Raw genomic sequence first — 16183 nt, 5'->3', positions numbered from 1 at the left:
TGTGTTTAAACAGGTATGAAGCCAAGGTTGATGATTTACTGCCACCAGCAGTTCTGGAATGTTCTCATGGGTATAATTCATTGGCTGATCCCTTCTGATGACCTGAATTCAATTACGAGATCCTTCCTTAACCCATAGGAAGTCCCACCCTGTTGACAACTTCAAAAATGAAAGTCCTCAATGGGGCGCCTATGCTAGAACCAGCTTTTGGACCCAAGAGTCCTCTGATTCTTTATGCCTTGGACACTATTATTCTAAAGAAGTGTACTTATATACAGTACCAGTCAAAAGTTTGGACACACCAACTCATTAAAGGGTTTTTATTTAATTTAACTATTTTCCACATTGTATAATGGTGAAAACATCAAAGCTATGAAATACATGTGGAATCATGTATTAACCAAGAAAGTGTTTAACAAATCAAAATATATTTGATATTCTTCAAAGTAGTTACCCTTTGCCTTGATGACAGCTTTGCACAATCTTGGCATTCTCTCAACCAGCTTCATGAGATAGTCACATGGAATGCATTTCTATTAACAGGTGTGCCTTGTTTAAAGTTAATTTGTGCGATGTCTTTCCTTAATGCGTTTGAGCCAATCAGTTGTTGTGACAAGGTAGGGGTGTTATACAGTAGATAGCCCTATTTGGTAGAACAGCTCAAATAAGCAAAGAGAAATGACAGTCCATCATTACTTTAAGTCAGTCAATGCGGGAAAATTAAGAACTTTTAAAGTCTCTTCAAGTGCAGTCGTTCCATCAAGCGCTATGATGAAACTGGCTGTCATGAGGACCGCTACAGGAAAGGAAGACCCAGAGTTACCTCTGCTGCAGAGGATAAATTCATTGGAGTTGCCAGCCTCAGAAATTGCAGCCCAAATAAATGTGTCACGAACCGGCTCAAAGTTCGTAACAAAAGGGAGACAAGGAATAACAAAATATATATTTATTAACTAAGGTAACCTATATCCAAATAAACATAGTGTGTCTGCATGGAGAGAGTCTCTTCCATGAATGTGGCAGAGATCTATTTATCTCTGGACACACCCGGGCCCAGGTGTTTCCCATGTAGCTGACAGCCCTCCCAACTCCGCCCACCGGCATCCTAATAAGGAAACAAGAACAAAGAGAGAATACGGCAGACAGAGTGGGAGGGTCGTCACACCCCCACACCATAAAACCGGGGACCAACAAGGACACCGGAACAACGTACCAGCCTCTGCCTCCCAAATTGACACAGCCTCTGCCTCCCAAATTGAGGAGGGGTTACATGTTCACCTTCCACTTGGCCCAGCCAACCTCCTCCCCAGACCTCAGCAACCTTTGCGCACAGGAAGCAATGTTTAAGAGGAAAGAAAATGAGACCAGGAGGGAACAAACAGGAGAGATACAACCTGACACTACCAAACAATGGTCAGTCACGTAAACATTCAGGAACAGGGCACACAAGAGACCGTCAACTACAAGCTCCAACGAAAAGAACATCTCAGGGTCCTTCCTAATTTTTACGTCGCCCAATGACAGTCACTTCTCAACGGTTCATAGTCACTAGTAAATACTGAAAAATAATCTCGCTCAACCCCTCTGCTGAGCACACCAGACCACAAGAGAAATGAAAATCACTGGGCACCACAGAAAAGAGATGAGATATGGAGCTTCCCCAAAACCTACAATAGCTCAACCCTCGTCTTCGTGTGGATTCATGGTGGGTAATTTTGCACTGTAGCCCACTGCCAAGGAAGTAAACCCCCCAGCACGCTGGCAGATTCCACCAAGCCACGGATGTGCCCCAAGACAACTGCTCAGTCCACAGACACCACACAAAAACATTAACCCATGCCCAACATATTCCAAAATGAAACACGTCGCTAAGCCTATCAGGGGAAAAAGGCTATAGCTCCAGGTAGTAAGTTTCACTACCCTACCCAAATCTCCCACCGAGGTACACAGCTGACTGTACTCACCTCAGACCGATGTCCCAACAGCGAGTAGAACAAGCGTTTCCAGGCTGGGCAGGGGCCTGGAAACTAACCAAATGTACTCTCCAACGCAGTACACAAACCAAACAAACGCAACCAATACTGGGCCTATCAAACGCAAACAAACTAACAAAATATGCAAACAGAGCACCTACAGAATTTAACATTAACTCCACGTTCTCCCCCAACACCATACGTTCAAATATCCCGGATGAGCTCCCACTTGTCACGAACCAGCTCAAAGTTCGTAACAAAAGGGAGACAACGTGGAGACAAGGAATAACAAAATATATATTTATTAACTAAGGTAACCTATATACAAATAAACATAGTGTGTCTGCATGGAGAGAGTCTCTTCCATGAATGTGGCAGAGATCTATTTATCCTGGCACACACCCGGGCCCAGGTGTTTCCCATGTAGCTGACGACCCTCCCAACTCCGCCCACCGGCATCCTAATAAGGAAACAAGAGCAAAGAGAGAGAATACGGCAGACAGAGTGGGAGGGTCGTCACAAATTCTTCACAGAGTTCAAGTAAATGACACATCCCAACATCTGTTCAGAGGAGACTGTGTGAATCAGGCCTTCATGGTCAAATTGCTGCAAAGAAACCAGAACTAAAATACACCAATGTGAAGAAGAGACTTGCTGGGACCAAGAAACACGAGCAATGGACATCAGACCGGAGGAAATCTGTCCTTTGGTCTGATGAGTCCAAATTTGAGATTTTTGGTTCCAACCGCCATGTCTTTGTGAGACGCAGAGTAGGTGAACGGATCTCTGCATGTGTGGTTCCCACCATGAAGCATGGAGGACAAGGCGTGATGGTGTGGGAGTGCTTTGCTACTGACACTGTCCGTGGTTTATTTACAATTCAAGGCAAACTTAACCAGCATGGCTACCACAGCCTTCTGCAGCGATACACCATCCCATCTGATTTGTGTTTAGTGGGACTATCATTTGTTTTTCAACAGGACAATGACCCTAAACACACCTCCAGGCTGTGTAAGGGCTATTTGACCAAGAAGGATAGTGATGGAGTGCTGCATCAGATGACCTGGCCTCCACAATCACCCAACCTCAACTGAGATGATTTGGGATGAGTCGAACCGCATAGTGAAGGAAAAGCAGCCAACAAGTGCTCAGCATATGTGGGAACTCCTTCAATATTGCCAGGAAAAGCATTCCTCATGAAGCTGGTTGAGAGAATGCCAAGAGTGTGCTAAGCTGTAATCAAGGCAAAGGGTGGCTACTTTGAAGAATCTAAAATCTAAAATAGATTTTTTTATTTATTTAACACTTTTTTGGGTTACTACATGATTCCATATGTGTTATTTCATAGTTTGATGTCTTCACTATTATTCTACAATGTAGAAACTAGTAAAAAATAAATAAAAACCCTTGAATGAGTAGGTGTGTCCAAACTTTTGACTGGTACTGTACATATACCCTGATTTATTTATATTATAAGTCATTCAACCAGATGATTTCTCACAAAAATGCCACTATCTGATAATATAAAGTTGCTATTACCCAAGTCATTAGACACAATTTAATATTTAATTTCCTGGATAGATTACTGTCAACTTGTGGACATTTTGACCATTACAAAAAGTTACAAATATTATACTTATGATGTAAAAAAAAAAATGTGACAATCTGGCATCTTGAAAGTATGCTTTCTTGAATGGACATTGTTGTTGAAGTGCTCCTCACAGTTTGAAGTGGGTTGTTAATCACAGGCGCTTTTCAGCGTTGTGAATATTAAGGGCTCTGCATGTGTCAAACACGCTGTGGTAGTAATCACACTACGCTATGATTACTGCAATCAAGGACCAAATTCATAGCCCCAGTCACCTGTCTATCACTCCACAGAGGCATGCTGGGGTGGGCTAGGCAGCCCGGAGGAGGAGTGGCTGGCTAGCTGTGACTGTGTGAAAGCTGCCTCCTGAAGACAATATGAGAGAGCCTCCATGGGGGATTTTCACACACTGGAATACAGAGAGAGAACACAGTAAAGTGGCAACCAGCTGTTCTCACAGGGTGATAATATACTTCAAGAAAAAGCATTATTGGACTTAAAATCGGTCCAAGAATCACCAGGCTCAGGGGAATGTTTTTGGAACATTAAAAAAAAGAATACTGTAGAGGGAAGACGCAAGACAAAGAAGTACTTTTTTTTAAATAAGTAACAGTTTATTCAACAGAGAAAAGGGCATGGTAAATATGTTTTATCAATACAGCACATGAAATAAAAGATAGTAAGGCTATTATCACTTTTTCAACATCCCAGCTATATTTTGTGAATAAATCTGTAGTGCCACCACACAAAGGACAAGGATCAAGACCACTTAGACACTGTGTTGACTAGTGACTCTTTTGATTGAAGCTACTCTGAAAGACACTAGGTCCTCCAAAGCAAAACTGCTTCATAGTTTGATCACACAAATTGATTGTCTAGCTGTAAGAAGCTTGTCTTTATCCAAGAATAGAACCCACCTTTGACAGTTGAGTCTGTATAATAAATGTGGTCTTATTTTTGGCTAAATCAGTTCTAAATGTGCATTTGTATTTACTATTAATCCCCATTAGCTGCTGCCAAACAGCAGCTACTCTTCCTGGAGTCCAGCAAAATGAATGTAGTTATACAATTTTAAAAACATTACAATACATTCACAACAGATTTCTCAACATACTGTGTGCCCTCAGGCTCCTACTCCCCTACCACATATCTACAATACAAAGTCCCTGTTTATGTGTGTGTATATAGTGCGTATGTTATTGTGTGTGTGTATGCAAGTGTATGTGCCTATGTTTGTGTTGCTTCACAGTCCCTGCTGTTCCATAAGGTGAACTTTATCTGTTTTTTACATCAAATTTTACTACTTCCATCAGTTACTTGATGTTGAATAGAGTTCCATGTAGTCATGGCTCTATGTAGTATTGTGCACCTCCCATAGTCTGTTCTGGACTTGGGGTCTCTGAAGAGACCTCTTGTGGCATGTCTTGTACATGGGTGTCCGAACTGTGTCCGAGCTGTGCTCCATTAGTTCAAACAGACAGCTCGGTGCATTCAACATGTCAATACCCCTCACAAATACAAGTAGTGGTGTAGTCAATCTCCACTTTGAGCCAGGAGAGATTGACATGCATATTATTAATGTTAGCTCTCTGTGTACATCCAAGGGCCAGCCATGCTGCCCTGTTCTGAGCCAATTGTCATTTTCCTAAGTCCCTCTCTGTGGCACCTGACCACACGACTGAACAGTAGTCCAAGTGCGACAAACTAAGGCATGTAGGACCTGCCTTGTTGATAGTGTTGTTATTAAGAAGGCAGAGCAACGGTTTGTTATGGACAGACGTTTCCCCATCTTAGCTTCTGTTCTATCAATATGTTTTGACCATGACAGTTTACAATCCAGGGTTACTCCAAGCAGTTAGGTCACCTCAACTTGCTCAATTTCCACATTATTTATTACAAGATTTAGTTGAGGTTTAGGGTTTAGTGAATGATTTGTCCCAAATACAATGCTTTAAGTTTAAGAAAAATATAGGACGATCTTATTCCTTGCCACCCATCCTGAAACTAACTGCAGCTCTTTGTTAAGTGTTGCAGTCATTTCAGTCGCTGTAGTAGCTGACGTGTATAGTCTTGAGTCATCCGCAATTGAGTAAAGCCAGTGGCATGTCGTTACTAAAGATTGAAAAAAGTAACGGGCCACCCTGGGGAATTCCTGATTCTACCTGGATTATGCTTGAGAGGCTTCCATTAAAACACCCTCTGTGTTCTGTTAGATAGGTAACTATTTATCCACGATATAGCAGGGGTTGTAAAGCCATAACACATACGTTTTTCCAGCAGCAGACTATGATCGATAATGTCAAAAGCCGCACTGAAGTCTAACAAAACAGAATCTACAATCATTTTATCATCAATTTCTCTCAGCCAATCATCAGTCATTTGTGTAAATAGTGGGTGAAGACAATATTGCTATAGCATTACGTTACTCTGTAGAAAAAACTGACAGAAAAACATACACACTTAAGGCGTCCGCATGCTTCCCAGCCGAAACAGCTCGGAAGAGTTTGTGCATATATTATGAAGACTTTATGTGACGTTTTTGTTCGTTTTGGACTTCGTTGGGGGTTTTTCGGCTGTTCTGACACATCCAAAAAATTCTAGAGGCAAGCCGAAGTTCTGAGACAAAGTTAACCCCCATTCATCAGTGATTGGTCAACCGTAGGGTTTCTTCAATAAAGTCTTTATTGTTATTTAATCATAGACGACTCGTTTTCATGCACATGTATTCATTGAGAAATACTGCACCAAAAATCTTCGATGTAAAATTGCATGACTAAGATCTCCTCTGCAAAAAAGTCTAAATTAATGACAGATTTCTTGAATTATCTTCGATTAATTCCGACTATTTTAAGGAAGTGTGTACTGGCTATGGCACCTCAAATTGACAAACAGTACTATTGCTGCTTTTTAAAGTTTTCAAGCAAAGGTCTTTTAAGTGAGTATGCGAGCACACTCATTCGGTTCTAGGCGCCAGCCGAACTGAAGCATGCTGAATCCTTAACACTCATTCAGACAAAAACAATGACGGCATCATACACACAGTTTGAGAATCAATGTACACACACACACACACACACACACACACACACACACACACACACACACACACACACACGGGGGGATGGCTTGCTGAACCAAAACCTCAAAACCTGATAACTCTCAGCACAACATTAGTCATTTCAGTTAGTTTGTTAGATAATTAGTTAATTAGTAGGTTAGTTAGTTTGTTAGTTTGTTTGTGGGAAGCTGTTTCATGCCCCAATAGTTAGTGCTTTCTCACTCCAGTGCAGGTTAGTAAAGTGTCACACGATCAAGGACACAGGGATGTTTATCCTCATGACAACTCAGGAAGTAAAGAAAAGCTACAGCATGGCCTACTAGACGCTGTTTGATCTCACCAAGGGGCAGGGTGAAGTGATGCGTGATAAGTTGGTCGCAGCATGCTTAGACAGCATTGAAAGAAGCGACACATGTTAGTCTGAGAGAAGATACAGCATGTTAGTAAGAGCAGCAGGTTAGTGTTTTTCGTCATGAATGTTGTTCTGGAGTCCGCTCTGCAGAGTGGTCACTAGGTAGCACAACCACAAAGTCATGAAATCTGATGTTAAACCTTTCCTTACCCACACTGTTAGTGCTAATGACCAAAAAGCAAAAACGTTTATTTTTACAATATAGACAATTTTGACTTTGCAGCTGGCTTATCTAAGGGGAAATCGCTCAGTTCTGCCTCCAGGACAAGACTCATGACAATAAACGTCAACCTGCGTAAGAGCAAAGAATCAATGGCCAAATTCTTAGGCCTCATCTGGGGTTGTTAGTACCAGTCACCACTCAGTTAGTAGTAAAGCAGGTAAGGGTTGCTATTTGCTTTGGTTTATCTAATAAGAGAGTACACATCAGTGTCTATGCAGGCTACAAACCAAGCACTGAGCTTTTAGAGGTTGGCCACACAATGGACAAGGGTACAAACATTTGTCAGCCATTATTTGTTAAACTATTAAGATGGACAACTTCAAAAATAATCATCTTTAGCATAGTTACTGAAACATTTGTAACAAAGATTTTGTTTGTATGCGTCCCCCCTGAGCAGAAGTGTGTGGTCAACCCAGTGAGCTACAGGTAGGTAGGTGCGCTTTGTCTTTAAATCTATTGGTTAATCCAGCTTCCCATCCCAGATCCTGGAATCATTCTCACCGTTGCGCTTTAGGGGCCAAAAGTAACATTTCTCAACAAGCAACATAATGAGCTTAAGGTTATAACAGATAGATAAATACACAGTTATTGTATATGATTTTGGGTGATGTGTGTCTGGTGGAAGAAAGGTTTCAGGAAAATGGGAAAAGATTCTGTCTCAGACTCTGTGCACAAAGCAAAGAGTAGTTAATGTTAATGTGTTTGAAATTACAAGCCCAGCCAACATCATCCACAGTACAGGTTAGTATTAATAACCACAGGTCTGCTAGCCAGGTCACCCTTGATACAAGTCAGTATTCAACGTCCTTCCATGTCTGAGGACATCGGGAGATGATGTGGAAACTGGCCTCTAGGGGCAACAGTGAGCGCTGTTAGATTCAAGTAGGTTTCAGTTTTGGCAGATGGCAAATGGCATCTGCCTCGTGTCACAAAGGTTGCATGTTCAAATCCCTCAATATGAAGTTGTTTTAGAGATTTTTGTTTTAAGCCTATTCCTAACCTTAACCTTTAAACACTTTGAAATTTGAAGTTTGGAAGAAATTTGAAATGTGATGTTTAAGAAACATGGATGAACGTCTAATTCTGACGTGAGACTGTGAGAGCTAGTTGCAGCATACAATACATGCACACGTACACACACACACACACACTAGAGAGGGGGATGGCTTGCTGAACCAAAACCTCAAAACCTGATAACTCTCAGCACAACATTAGTCATTTCAGTTAGTTTGTTAGATAATTAGTTAATTAGTAGGTTAGTTAGTTTGTTAGTTTCTGGGAAGCTGTTTCATGCCCCAATAGTTAGTGCTTTCTCACTCTAGTGCAGGTTATTGAAGTGTCACACGATCAAGGACACAGGGATGTCTATCCTCATGACGACTCAGGAAGTAAAGAAAAGATACTGCAGGGTGAAGTGATGGATGATAAGTTGGTCGCAGCATGGTTAGACAGCATTGAAAGAAGCGCCACACGTTAGTCTTAGAGAAGATACAGTATGTTAGTAAGAGCAAGAAATCAATGGCCAAATTGTTAGGCCTCGTCCAGGGTTGTTGTTAGTACCAGTCACCACTCAGTTAGTAGTAAAGCAGGTAAGGGTTGCTATTTGCTTTGGTTTATCTAATAAGAGAGTACACATGTGTCTATGCAGGCTACAAACCAAGCACTGAGCTGCAACACCTTTTAGGGGTTGGCCACACAATAGAAAGGGGGACAAACATTTGTCAGCCATTATGTTAAACTGGAACACTTTTTACAAAAATAATACAATTCTTTAACATAGTTACTGAAACATTTGTAACATGTTTTTAGGCGTCCCCCTGAGCAGAAGTGTGTGGTCAACCCAGTGAGCTACAGGTAGGTAGGTGCGCTTTGTCTTTAAATCTATTGGTTAATCCAGCTTCCCATCCCAGATCCTGGAATCATTCTCACCGTTGTTTTAGGGGCCAAAAGTAAAACGTCTCAACAAGCAACATACTGAGCTTAAGGGTATAACAGATACATAAATACATAGTTATTGTATATGATTTTGGGTGATCTGTGTCTGGTGGAAGAAGGGTTTCAGGAAAATGGGAGAGGTACAAGTTAGTATAGTACAGGTTAGTATAAGTAACAAAATATCTGTTACCAGACATTAGTACTGTTAGGTATTAGAGGGTATTTGTTAGTGTATTTATTAAGGAATGCCAAGAGAGCTGATGGTTTGGTTTCAGGGGGTAAGGAAATTAATTACTCTAAGACCCCCACTCTTAAACTCAAAATGTACACCTACACCACAGGACTTTGTTGGCATCTTCAATTGGGAGGACGGGCTCATGGCTGGAGCGGAATGAATAGACTGGTATCAAATACATCAAATATATGGTTTCCATGTGTTTGATACCATTCCATTTGCTCCGTTCTGGACTTTCATATGAGCTGTCCTCCCCTCAACGGGGCTTGGGTTTTAGTTTGGTTGATTAGCTTGATTAGTGACTGTTAGATTGTTAGTCCAGGTTAGCAAACCAGGATTACTCTGGTGTTGGTTAGTTCTATATGACTCTAGCTGAGGTTATTGGGAGTTCCAGTACATGCAGCAATCACAAGACAAACCATGCCTCGGGAGACCATCCAAACACTGACACAAACACTGACACAACCCTATTAAAGTCGTAACATCCTCATAACATTCCTGTAACGTTAGAGTAGACTAATGATAACAAGCATTAGCTGCTGGAATGGTATGGGTATGTCAGCTGGGTTAAGACATCCGCATACTTCCCAGCCAAAACAGTTCAATAGAATTTGTGCATATATTATGACATCATTTTGTGACGTTTTTGTTCGTTCTGGACTTTGGTAAGGGTTTTTTCGGCTGTTCGAGCACACATTTTTTCTAGTGGCAAGCCGAAGTCGGTAGCCGAAATCTACGCTCCTTCGTTGGTGATTGGTCAACATTAGGGATTCTTCAATAAAGTCTTTGTTGTAATTCAACGAGAGACGACATGTTTTCATGCAAATGTTTTCATTGAGAAATACTGCACCAAACATATCAGTTAGACATAAAATTGCGCGACTAAGATCTCCTCCGCAAAAACGTCAAATTTTATAACAGATTTCTTGAGTTATCTTAGATTCATTCTGAATATTTTGAGGAAGTTTATACTGGCTACGGCATGTCAAAATGGACAATCGGTACTATTGCCGCTTTTTTATTGTTTTCCAAGTGAAGGTCTTTTAAGGGAGGATGCAAGCACACTTGTTCGGTTTGCCTAGCCGACTTCGGAAGCCGTCAGCCAAACTGAAGCATGCTGACGCCTTTAGGAGCGCATCAATTAAATTAGCAGGAAGGCCATCTCAGCAGACTCAACCTTGTTATTCATGTTAGACATCAGAGGTAGATTGAAGTAAGGTGTTAAAAGTGTTGCCAAGGTTACCGAGAAGAGAAAGGTGCTGACAGCATGAGGAGAAGCAGGCATCAGAGAGAGGTGTTAGTCTCTCTCTGCTTTGATCAGCTGAACAGTGTGGAAGGGGATGATAATGTGTTATTTTACAGAGAAGGGGAGAGAGCTCCCTCAGGTAAACAATATTTAAGGAAAAGAAAGCGCCAAAGCATCAGACAACACTAAAACCCCACCCTTTATGGGTATTTCTTATGGCATGAAATGTGGTCTTGAATGACGTCCTGAATGACGTCCGCATAAAATAGACTACAATTAAAGGGTCCAGCAACGTGCCAATGGTACTTCAAATAATAATATTAACAATAATAATCACTGCAAGGTCTCCTTCTAACACAAATCGATAGCAAAAGAAGTGAGCTCCGTCAGTAGCCTTGTAGTAATGCTCATTCGTCAGTGGGTGAAAGCCATAGGTCCCAGTTCCCGTCCCAGTTCCAATTCGGTAAGGATGAACCGCGTTGACAACTGCAGGGGGGGATGACATGACAACACAGTCACTGAGTTCTGTTCTACATTACACAAGATGTGTAGACAACTGAGCAGCAGAGAAAGACTGATGGACTGAGTAGCAGACAGTTTGACAGGCGTAGAGAAGAAGTGATTGTGGCAGTTTGGCTGAGGACACCTAAACTAAAACAGGTGGAGGGAGCAGAGAAGCAGCCATTAGTTTAGGCTGACATGGTACTAGGGTGAAGAGGACAACGGACATTAATTCTGCAACCGAAATGTCACACATTTTGTCCCAAAATTAAAGTCAAGAGGGCTCTTTGAGTGTGTGTGTGTGTGTGTGTGTGTGTGTGTGTGTGTGTGTGTGTGTGTGTGTGTGTGTGTGTGTGTGTGTATAATCTGTGAAATGCATGAAATCAGGATTATTGGCCAGGGACAGGATTCTAAGCTTTAAAGCTTCTGCAAAGAGAGATCCAGAATATGTTTGGGTTGCCTTGGTGAGAACAATCTCCCCTCACACCACGGTCCCCCACCATCAACTCCACTCTCAGCACATATGTAGGCTACCCTTCCACAGCCTCTATTTCTCTTGCTCTTGGCTGACCTGACCCAACCAAACACATTTTATAGGCTGATCTGGCATACGTCAGATATTAAAGATAATCAGCCATGAAAGCAGATTAGACAAATCTGATTTAGTTATGGCTCTGCTTTCAGGTTGTTTTGCTCTCTACCTCTTCTCTCTGACAGTAAAGGGCGACTGCACTGTTATAATGCGGTGGATTTATAAATGAACACACTAAACTAATCCCTTACTTTCCATGTCACCCTCCCTATTATATACCCTCTCTTTTAGATCACTCACAGCCGAAAATATTTAAATGTTATATTCATCCGATGTCTGCCACAATTTTGGATGACGTGATGATGTCACCGCTGCTCGTGCTGCTCCCTGTGCGCACTGAGTGCTAGTGCACATGTGATGTTGGTCCATTTAAACCAGATGCAACCCAGATATAGACAGTCCATGAATCGGCGTATGCGAACGTGAGTAGATTACCTTGAAAACAAGTCAGACATCTTGGATGCATTCTCCATTCCTTTATACCTCAGTGGATAGATCGGGTTAGATACACACAGACCGCGTAGTCCGCATGAGAGAGGAATGTACACAACACAACGACGAGAGGGATAGAGACCATTCGTGAAAGTATGCCTTATCTACTTTGAAGAACTAGAAAAATGATTTTGTCAGACAGCTAGGCAGGCTAGCCTAGCTAAATAAGATGACTAAAGCCAATAGTACAGTATGGGGAGCACAGAGATAACATTAGATGGTTGTCTGGCTGGTTGGCTGCTACTGCCTAAGCAGAGATGAGATATGACTAAGGCAGTGGGGTCCCCAGAAATGCTGGCGAAAAAAATGGGGTCCCGCTGAAAAATTTTCAATACCACTGCTTTAAGGAATTAAAAATAATAAAGTCATCAAATAAAAACTAAGTAATATACACCACTGAAATATTGTATTATTTCATAGTAATTTACTATTTTTCTATTGATGTCTACCCAATGTGGACCTGACAGAGACAATGGAATATGTTCAATGTGTTGGCAATTAAAGGTTCACTATTTTGGGGTTTGGAATTTCCATTAAAAACTCTAAAACCATTTTAATGCCATTATTTCATAATGCATTTAATTAATGTAAAACATTTTTTTTAAATCAAATAAGAACGTGATTATATTTTAATAATCGAACCAACTTCAAAAAGCACTAATCGCTCAGCATTAACCCTCTCTCTTGGCATGAGAACATATTGTACAGTACATCCTCAATAGCAGCACTGGTCTTTGTGTCAGTAGAAGGCCCTTGAACCAGTGTGCAACGAGAGTTCTCGTTTGCTCAAATGCCAATATTGTAACAAAACCTCACAGACATATCGGGGGAAGAGAGTCCACCTCAGCGTAGGTTTCTGGATTGTCTATTTAACAAGGGCATTTGAAAGGGTTTTGGCTCTCTCTGAATATAGATTGGCAACAAATATACATTCTTATTCAATGACTTCAATGAAAATCTAAATTAGTTTGAGAAATAGTTGTACCTGTTTAGAAAACAGCTTTGTAGACAGCTCTGTCAGTCTGGTCATGTTGTTGACTCGTCTAAATGGCCTCTGAGGGCTGGCACCATCTCAGTATCCTCCTCAGCATATCTGGAGAGAAACACAGAGCAGCGAGCAGCAGAAAGTGGAACGCAACCCCCTGGAACACCTGCCCCCAAAACCCTACCAAGCAGAGGCTGGACCGTTGGACTTGACTACTGCCAAAAAATACCATTGGATGCAGGAGGGAAGGGTAAATAAAGTTCCCAGAATCATAGGTGATTAGGAACAGTTACTAACTGACTTGATTAACCTTTTTTTAATCTTATTTGAAATGTTTTACCTTAAACTGACCTAATTGAAATGAATATCTTGCTAAGGTAGCTCCCCTAATACAAACAATAGTCAATACAAATTTCATGGAGGAATGGAGCCTACAAGACATCATTACCACCAGTGGTTAATCCTCTGTCTTTAGAAGAACCCCTTCAATATGTGTGGATATACTGGACGCATACCTGTCTCCCTACTCCTGTATTCATCAGTCCATCAGGGACCCCAGGGAATCCCAGTTGTCATGGGGACGTGCGTCCTGCCAGCTGGGCTGTGGGTTTGGCCACTGTAGACAGAGGGCATCCATTAGCCAGCAGCACTGTTCTATTTAAACAGCAGCAGTGGAGGTGGACAGGGTGAGATAAGAACTGTTTGTAATAAAACTAGATGGATGCACACTGCCCCTGCAGAGGGGCCGCAGGCATGAATTTCTCCTCAAAGAAAAATGCATGATGTATAGGCATATCCTATAATGAATCTTTTATTTATCTCCATCGTGGAACAGAATAGCTAGCCTAAACGAACAAGGCATATGATACAGTGGTAGCTGACTCACTGTGCTGTTGCTGCATTTGAATGTCTAAATTATTTACTATGTAGGGCTAGACTAGTTGGTCCTGCAGAGATTTGCGTGTCCTTGCCTTTAAACTGAAATGGGGGCGTTGAAATGGTATTCAGCTCTCATAAATCCGCATATACACTGAGTGTAAAAAAATATTAAGAATACCTTCCTAATATCGAGTTGCAACCCCCCAACCACACAAAGGCACTTCAATATTTTGTCTTGCCCATTCACCCTTTGAATGACACACATACACAATCCATGTCTCTATTGTCTGAAGGCTTCAAAATCCTTCTTTAACCTGTCTCCTCCCCTTCATCTACACTGACTGAAGTGGATTTAACATCAATAAGGGATCATAGCTTTCACCTGGATTCACCTGGTCAGTCTATGTCATGGAAAGACTGCAGGTGTTCTTAATGTTTTGTATACTCAGTGTATGCCAGTCACTGAAAGTAATGTCAGTAAAAACAAATTTGACTAGTAAATTAGTCTAGCCAGCTATCTAAATTTGTAGTAATCATATCCAAATTACCGACCATTTCATGTTCATAATGTTTTGTACGTTGTGTTATAAAACATAATTTCCAAATGCACCTCGCCATGAAGACTCGTCACACAGATTGATCATTAAATGATGATTAAAACCATTGAACACCATACATTATGACTGTTTTAATCATTTCTTACCCTATATTCTCCTCAGCATAATGATCACGTATATTATTCTCCCCAGGACAGAAACCAGGCAATGGGACAATAATTGTAGGCTGTCTGAAGCTACGGTTTTGGGAGCGTTTCACAGATTAAAATGAAGAATTAAACATCTTATTAAACGAATATCAGAAGATAGAAAATCGGTCAGTGGTCTCTTACCTTTTGCATTGATGCAAGTTTGACCATTGGTCCAAAATGCACCTGTCTCGCACCATCTGTGTCAGCAAGGGTGGCGCGATAAAGAGCTCCAACTGTGTCCGACTCTAATCCTCTTCGGATAGAATGAGCGATGTACAAAATTGTCAGTGATATATAGTATAGATATTCTGAATGAAAAGCGAATCTTTATCATCAATGGTTTTGTGATGCGCAGCGCACAAAAACCTATTCCAATTTACCCGTGGAGTGCGTCAGTTTGCCTTGAGCAGAGAGGTCGGGTGAGTGCCGAGCAGCTGCCTCTGATGGGCGGTTAATTATGGAGAGTAAATAACAAGACTGAAGCCTGGACAAAGGAGTGTTTGGATGGCACGAGGAATTAACCCACAGATGTCTGTATTTTGTATGCGAGCGCTTGTAGGCTACGGACTCCAGCTGCCACAGATCTACGAGTACGTTCTATTGTAATGCAAACTGATGACAGAATGAATGCCCGTCAGTCTCCTCTACCATCTGCGTTCCCTCGGTAACCAGAAACTTGCCTGTAGGCGCCATCCAAGCGTTTTCACATTGGCTACAGATTAGGGCTAAAACAATATAATCTCTGCAGTGAGTCTGAATACAATAGAATGAAACAGTTAATACGGGGATGTCTAGGCCTATGCCATTTTAGCCCATATAGTGTCCAGTTTGGTAAGAAATTATCATATGATCAGACTGGCCTGCACAGTGCCATGGGGAAATTGAAAGAAAGAACCCTCCTATATGTGTGAACCCCTATAATCTATTCTAAATAATGGCCTCATCTCACACAAAAAGCAATTATATGCTAGAATGTTAATTTATTTTTTGTAAACTTAGCAAAAAAAGAAACGTCCTCTCACTGTCAACTGCATTTATTTTCAGCAAACTTAACATGTGTAAATATTTGTATGAACATAACAAGATTCAACAACTGAGACATAAACTGAACAAGTTCCACAGACATGTGACTAACAGAAAGTAACAGTCAGTATCTGGTGTGGCCACCAGCTGCATTAATTGCAGTGCATCTCCTCCTCATGGACTGCACCAGATTTGCCAGTTCTTGCTGTGAGATGTTACCCCACTCTTCCACCAAGGCACCTGCAAGTTTCCGGACATTTCTGGGGGGAATGGCCCTAGCAATCACCCTCCTG

At 41.5% G+C, this 16183-nt stretch overlaps 1 protein-coding gene across 5 annotated transcripts in view; it reads right to left on the bottom strand.

The window, feature by feature from the left end:
* Nucleotides 1-15608, bottom strand: part of LOC106580378 (uncharacterized) — a 38040-nt gene extending 22432 nt beyond the window's left edge. Inside the window, exons 1-3 of one of the 5 annotated variants that reach the window (XR_001322875.2) lie at nucleotides 15009-15527; nucleotides 13241-13856; nucleotides 4151-11156 (exon numbers count right to left, since the gene is read on the bottom strand). The gene's annotated coding sequence lies outside the window, so the exon portion shown is untranslated. Of the gene's footprint in view, nucleotides 1-4150; nucleotides 11157-13240; nucleotides 13857-15008 lie in introns of those variants that run through there. The other 4 variants (XM_014161374.2, XM_045703118.1, XM_045703117.1 and 1 more) reach the window with 4 other exon arrangements.
* Nucleotides 15609-16183: the final 575 nt, after the last annotated feature.

Source organism: Salmo salar, chromosome ssa20 (genome assembly GCF_905237065.1).
Source record: "Salmo salar chromosome ssa20, Ssal_v3.1, whole genome shotgun sequence".
NCBI classification, from domain to species: domain Eukaryota; kingdom Metazoa; phylum Chordata; class Actinopteri; order Salmoniformes; family Salmonidae; genus Salmo; species Salmo salar.
Note: the sequence above shows the minus strand (reverse complement) of the source record. Positions and strands in the feature narration are given on the sequence as shown.